Below are 6,981 nucleotides of genomic sequence, written 5' to 3'. Positions count from 1 at the left end.
TTCAAATCTTTGACTTGATTCTTGTGATCCTCTGGTCTGCTGTTGAGAGTCTGTATAATATTCTTTATTTCAGTCAGTGTATGCTTAATTTCTAGTTGGCTCTTTATCACAACATCGAGGGTCTCATTAGATTTCTTGAGGATCTCATTATATTTATCGGTGGTCTCACCAGTCTTTTCGAGGGCCTTACTAAGTTTATCGGCGGCTTCTAGACAGTTCTTGAGAGACCTTAAAAGTGTGGTTTTGAACTCTATATCCTCCATTTCTGTCATTTGTGATCTGTTTCTTTGTCTCCGCATTTTTTATGCTTTCTTGGTGCACCCCCTTGTGGGCTTTGTGAACAGTCTTGTAGATAGCCTTGATTGTTACAAGTAATACTGGAGGGGGGGGGATATGACCTCCAGGCCAACTGGCCATGAGCCATTTTCCATTTTATGTCTATGGCCAAGACCATGTCTTTTTGTGCCCATGGCCTTGGTCATGGTCACATTTATGGCCATGGCCAAGGCCATGTTTTATTTGCTTTTCATGGCCCCAGCCATGATAATGAGTGGGTCCTTGTTCTTTTTCCGAATCCTGATCTTCATCTTGAACAGGTGCCATGGAAGTGTGCGGTGGACTTACAGTTGTTCCTTATTTTGTTTCCACCACTTGTACTGACTGGAAAGGTGAAGGATCTAGAGGTCTTTTCAGCAATGTGGTTTAATCAGGAAATATTAAGATGAATGCATCACTGTGGAAACCACACTCTCAATTAAGAAAGAAGGGATTAAGACCTGTCAACGCCATCTTGGTTTAAAATGGAGCAAATTTTGAGCCAGGTTTTAAATGCTATGCTAATATTGCAGAAAGGATGAGAATGAATATCTTTTCCTCTTTTGATTGATTTTATAATTTGTGGATATTTCTTAAAAATTCTCCTCTAAACTGTAGAGGTTTTTCTTCATCTGGAAAAAATTGGGTGGTTGAACTACATAACACCATGGCACTTTATTTATTAATTGATACTAATTCTATTAGCACAATTACAGTTTTTACACCAAAAGACCCAAAATGGCTTTATGGACTAAATATATACGCAGCATGTGCCCACAATTCCTTTGTTGGGCTGAAACACATTAGGACATATTCACAAGCTTGAAAACCAGCCTTTGTATAATGTCTGTGTGAGACTACATATATACCTATACAGGGCAAAAATCTAAATCAGAAAAAAAAGGTAAGAGGCTACTCGAATTGAAGATCTGGATGATTCCCACCTACATTTCACTACTGGTGAGAACAGGATGCTGGAGGCAGTGTCAGTGGTGCAAAGAGCATGGTCTTTGGAGTCAAATAAGCCAGAGCCTAGTTGTTAGCATCATGTGAACACAGATGACTCTGATTTGACCTACACTTGCATCCGTGCACCACTAGCTTCACTTTTCTCATCTCTAAAATAGGAATAACAGCAGCACCTGCCTCAGAGAGTTGTCAAGAGAAAAATATGTGTGAAGTCCTCAGTACAGTGCCTGGGACAGAGCAAGAACTTGATCATATTATTATCCACTCCAGGATCTCAGCATCTTTGTAACTTTTAGTGTCTCATCCTTGACAGTGGGAAAAGTCTTACAAGGTTTTCTTAAGAATTGGAAAAGATGATACAAACGAATGCTTCTCACACTTGAATGTGGGTATGAAACTCTGAGGACCATGCTAAAATGCAGATTTGGATTCAGTCGATGTGGAGGGGGGTCTGAGATCTGTATTTCTCCCAAGTCCCTTGGATGGAGGCCGATGCCAGTGAAGCATCTCAGGCACATCTTAAAGCTCCAGAGCTAGTATTGGGTCTGCAAGGCAGGGGCTGCCCTTCATTAAGAGAGAGCCTCCTGAAGAATGGGACACTGACAAAGGGTGAGAAGTGATTAGGGGACTGACTGTTGTTTTCCTTTCTAGACATAAAAAAGAGAGGTCAGCACAGAAATGTGAGAGTTCTCTCCATTCTAAAAAGATAGTCCCCCAATTCATTTAAATAGTGGTTCATTTTCAAGCCCAAATAGGACTTTGCAGAGCAAAATTTACCCAAGCTGACTAATTAGAAACATACCTTTCCCGGTGACTGACATTTGACAGTAGTCTCAATTCTATTCTTCCCACCTGCCCGATAGTAAACCTCAGCAGTGCATCTTAGAATTTCCTATCCATGAAAACAAAAGCCAAAAGAGAGAACAGTGTTAGTCATGAAATACTTAAACAAGTATAAGATATCAAGTAGATTTCCAGGGAATAAGTAGAGAGTTGCATGACTACTCACCCCGCCTGCCGGGGAGGACAGTTAGAGGTGACCAAGCTGGCAGGGAAGGGCAGTTAGGGACAATTGGGCCAGCAGGAGAGCAGTTAAGTGTCGATTAGCCTGGCAGGGGAGTGGTTTGGGGGTGATTGGGCTGACGGCAGACAGGCAGAAGCAGTTAGGGGCAATCAGACAGGCGAGCGGTTGGGAGCCAGCAGTTCTAGATTGTGAGAGAGATGTCTGACTGACAGGGATTGGGCCTAAACTGGCAGTAGGACATTTCCTGAGAGGTCTCAGACTGGAGAGGGTGCAGGCTGGGGTGAGGGACACCCCCCTCCAGTGCATGAATTTCATGCACTGGGCCTCTAGTGTTATATAATAAATGATATGTTTCTACCTTAAGGAATCTTAGGGGAGAATATTAATTTTAATTATACACTGCTCAAATGAGAGGTATACAAATAAAGTACAAATGTTTGAAATTAAATTTTTAGTTTGTATGCATGTGTAAAATATTTGGCTGTTAGGAAACAAGGCTACAATATTTATACTTTTCTGAGTTTTATTCTTCAACAACATTCAAGCACTCAAGTTGTAATAGAATCTAAGAAGAGTAGGAAGAAAAACTTAAACATTTTCTTTAAGTATGCCTTATTGTCATGCAAAGTCCTGAATCAGAGAAATACTGAGTTAGTGTCACTACAGAAATTGTGGGTAAAATTATGTGATTAGGAAAATTCTTTGGATTGTTTAGTTTGCCTTTCTTAAATATTTTATATTAAAAAACCATTTTAATCTCTATCAATAGTTTCTTTTTTAATTGATTTTTAGAGGGAGAGGAAGGAAGAGGGAGAGAGAAACATTGATCAGCTGCCTCCTGCATGCCCCTTACTGGGGATCAAGCTCACAACCTGGGCATGAGACCTTACTGGGAATTGCATCCACAAACTTTTAGTGCTTAGGGCATTGTTCAACCAACTGAGCCACACTGGCCAGTACTGTAGCAACAGTTTTAATCTTTATACAGTGCTGTGTCCACAATGAATATTTTGTGGCCCAATTAATTTATTTTTTATATAAAAGAGGCACACTTTATTTGTTTAAAAAAATTAAACTCACACTTTTTAAAAATGCACTGACTTCAATAAAATTGCACATATGGCTTTTTAAATGTCATTTCAAAATGCCGTATCTTACATCTCTTACACTTAAAAAATATACTTGGTAAAAATGACTTTAGATTTTGTGTTCAAAAGTTAGTTGATGTGGTGATTTTCTAGTCCAAGTTATTCAATACTTGATTCTAGGATCTAAATGTGTGTGTGTGTGTGTGTGTGTGTGTGTGTGTGTGTGTGTGTCTGTAAAAGGACACATAAATATATCCGTTGACCTGGAGAGATTACTATTATTTTTATAAACGTAGTTACAGCCCTGGTTGGTGTGGCTCAATTCATTGAGTGTCATCACAGGCACCACAGGGACCTGAGTTTGATTCTCAGTCAGGGCACACGCCCAGGTTGCAGGTTTAATTCCAGGTGGGAAGGGGCGGGGCTTGAAGGAGACAGCAGATTGATTGTTCTCTTTCCTTCTCTCTTCTTCTCTCTCTAAAATCAATAAAAGTGTATTAAAAAATAAAATAATGAAGTCACAGGGTGATAGTAGAATCTCGTTTGGAAAAGCAAACCACAACAGTCTTCCCTATCTCTGTGTTTATTTTCCATAGTAACAATAATGTTGATCACAGTAATGTAGCCTAAGAAACTGGACAATATGTGACACAAACCACAACTAATGGCTCAACTCTATTCAGGGTCAAGAAGAAGGAAGTAAATAGATGTAAATCTTCCATTTGAGGGCCTCATGATAGCATCTATATTGCCATTATTATCAGGTGTCATTCTTATCAAAAGTCTTCCCTGCTCAAACCCATCCTTCTCAACCTTTGTTATTAAAGTAGAGATAAGCACAGAGCAAAATAAATTCCAAATGTATTAACAATTTAAATTAAAGAAATAAGCTCAAAAGCTATTAATATGTACTTATCAGGTCTCAAGAGGAAGCAGGCTGTTTTTAGGTGAAAAGCAGAAGGAGAAAACATGTCTAAATTTGTTCAGACAGAAAGGACAACTAATTCTCAAACATCACAGCAAGCAAAGTAAAAAAATAAAACCTGGGGAAACATGGTATAAGATTAATATTCTTATACATGTAAAGCCCAAGATGAAAAAAATGAACAAAAGACATGAACAAATATTTCAGAAAAGAAGTTAAAATGGCCAGTAAGCCAGAAACAAATGACTATCTTCATTAATAACCAAATATTAAAAACAACAACAACAACAATGCAACAGCATTTTTAATCTTCCATATGTTGGTAAAGATAAAAAACAGTGGTGATACCTGGTATTGGCCATGTGAGAAATGCATGCAGTCTCAGTCACTGTTGGTAGGAATAGAACTCAAAGCAAGATGATTAAGGTCCTATGGCCAGGTGGTCTGAATGTCAATTGGCATAATTGCAAATAGTTTGGCAATTTGGCAATTTGCATCGGAAGTCTTAGACATACTATACATACGCCTTGACATTTCTAATACTTTGTTAAAAGAAAAATTCCTGAAGGTGCACACAAAGATCCTTGAAGTATATTTATCTGAGCAAAGCCAGAGAGGAATATGGACAAGAGTGGGGACAGTGGTGGCAGAGGCAGGGCAAAATAAAAGGCCAATGACAGAAATCACAATATTCACATGTGCAAAAGGAGAATTTAAGAAATATTTGACATCTGAAACCATCTTAAATTGGACATGCATCCAAAGAGGACTAAATATGCAAAGCCAAGGCAAGAAAAAAATCTGTAAAATAAATATTTGGCAAAAATTGGTCATTTGGCAAATTGACTACATGGTAAATGGATTTCCAGTAACTCGGCTGCTTCTAGTAGGGCTTCCTTGAATAATCATGTCAGAACAGCCAAATTGTTCTCTTTAAATGTAAAAACCAGTAAAGATTCATCTTTTGTAAGTAAGTTTGAGATTCTCACCATATTTCAAATTGACGTGGCAAGTGAAGGAATGTCAGTTCCCTTCAATTAACAGCATTACCTGTTATTCCCTGGGCATCCTTAGCATAAACAAATACACTCCGGGCTTGTATGTTGATTCATTAACTTACAGAGAACTGTAAGTATATGGAGACTAGATAGTCATGTAAAAAATGAGTGTTTCTCTCCTGACAACAAACTTCTGATATGCAATATATGGTGGAGCAGAGGGTATTCCTGCATCAAGAATAAGGGAGATTCACAAGAAAGCAGAAATATGAAGTGAGAAGAAAAGCTGACAAACACAATAGCATTGGGGGATGTGGGTGGGTAAGAGAGCAACCAAAGGACTTGTATACATGCCTATAAGCATAACCCATGGACACAGACACTAGGGGGGTGAGCGGATGTGTGGGGGGTGGGAGTGGCCTCAGAGTGGTTAATAGGGGAAAAAGGAGACATATGTACTACTTTAGACAATAAAGAATTTAAATTAAAAAAAAGAATACAATGATTGGTGTACCATGTGAGTACACCACTAACATGGGTCATGTGCCCATGAAATGAGGGAGAAAGGTTGTGGTGTCAGGGATAAGTGTGTGAGTAGGAGAGAGAGCATAGTGTCAGTTTTGACTTACTTTAATAACATTTGGTTAGGTTTCCCCTGCAGTAGTGAAACTAATACAGGAAATTAGAAGATGACAATAAACAGCCCATTGTGCCATCACCTAAAGCCACCACTGGTAATAGTTGGAGGCATTTGTTTCCTTTCTAATTGTTTTCTGTACTTTTTATAACACACCTGGCAACAGAATGTATAGTCAATTTTATGGTCTCTTTTTCCCCACTGCATATTTTAACACAAGGCATTTCCCACATCAAGAACTCCTCACAAAGATATTTTAAAATTGCTTCTTGATACTCTATTTTGAGGATATGCCAGACAGTATTTGATCATTTCTATATTATGGATCAGTTTTGACAGTTTACCATGTTGTCTTTTATAGTTAAAGGTGCAATGAGTATCATTGTCTATAAAGGCTCTATTTTAAATTTCTAGAAATTCAATTACTGAGCAAAAAGTATGAATTGTTATAATTGAAGTACCCCTCCACCCATCAGATTATGTTGGTTTGCTGAAACAGTTTGGTTCTATTTTGATTACTTTTGTTGGTTCTATTTTGTCCACATTTAGGAAGGCCAGTTTTGAGGTTTATAATAAGAATCTGCCCATGAATAGATTACTCAGATGCTGTTAGAGATGGAATAAATTTGGGCTCTTTTCACTCAGCCATTCATTTTACAGATGGGGCACAAGACTGAGTGAACTGTAAGTGAACTGTAAGTGAACTGAGTGAGTCTGAATGACAGCCCGGGATTACCCAGGACATGAGGGCTGAGGCTCTGGTAGAAAGAACTGTGTCTTCTGACCCCCAGACTAGGATGCTCCTTATCTATTGACAGGGCATGGAAGGAAAGATGAAGCCCTAGATGTACCTTTGTGGGCTGGAAGGACACCTAGGCATGGGGCAAGTGACCTGGAGATGAAAGTGTGAAGAGAGTCTGGGTGATGATAGACTGACATGTGGCTGATCCCAAGGCACTAAGTGATGCTCCAACAAGAATCGACTCTAGAAAGGCATAGAATAAGAGTAGCTTTTCCTTTCCCTA

The 6,981-nt window shown here is 38.8% G+C and overlaps 1 long non-coding RNA gene and 1 pseudogene across 1 annotated transcript in view; both read right to left on the bottom strand.

The window, feature by feature from the left end:
- LOC107182928 overlaps positions 1 to 649 on the bottom strand; it is a 1,926-nt gene extending 1,277 nt beyond the window's left edge. The window contains exon 1 of the long non-coding RNA XR_001513691.1: positions 489 to 649. This is a non-coding gene — a long non-coding RNA (uncharacterized LOC107182928). The remainder of the gene's footprint in view (positions 1 to 488) is intronic.
- A 244-nt stretch (positions 650 to 893) lies between these two features.
- The window catches only part of LOC102773000, a 23,260-nt pseudogene continuing 17,172 nt past the window's right edge, over positions 894 to 6,981 (bottom strand).

The sequence above is a fragment of the Myotis davidii genome, unplaced genomic scaffold (assembly GCF_000327345.1).
Source record: "Myotis davidii unplaced genomic scaffold, ASM32734v1 scaffold2092, whole genome shotgun sequence".
Classification (NCBI taxonomy): Eukaryota; Metazoa; Chordata; class Mammalia; order Chiroptera; family Vespertilionidae; genus Myotis; species Myotis davidii.
Note: the sequence above shows the minus strand (reverse complement) of the source record. Positions and strands in the feature narration are given on the sequence as shown.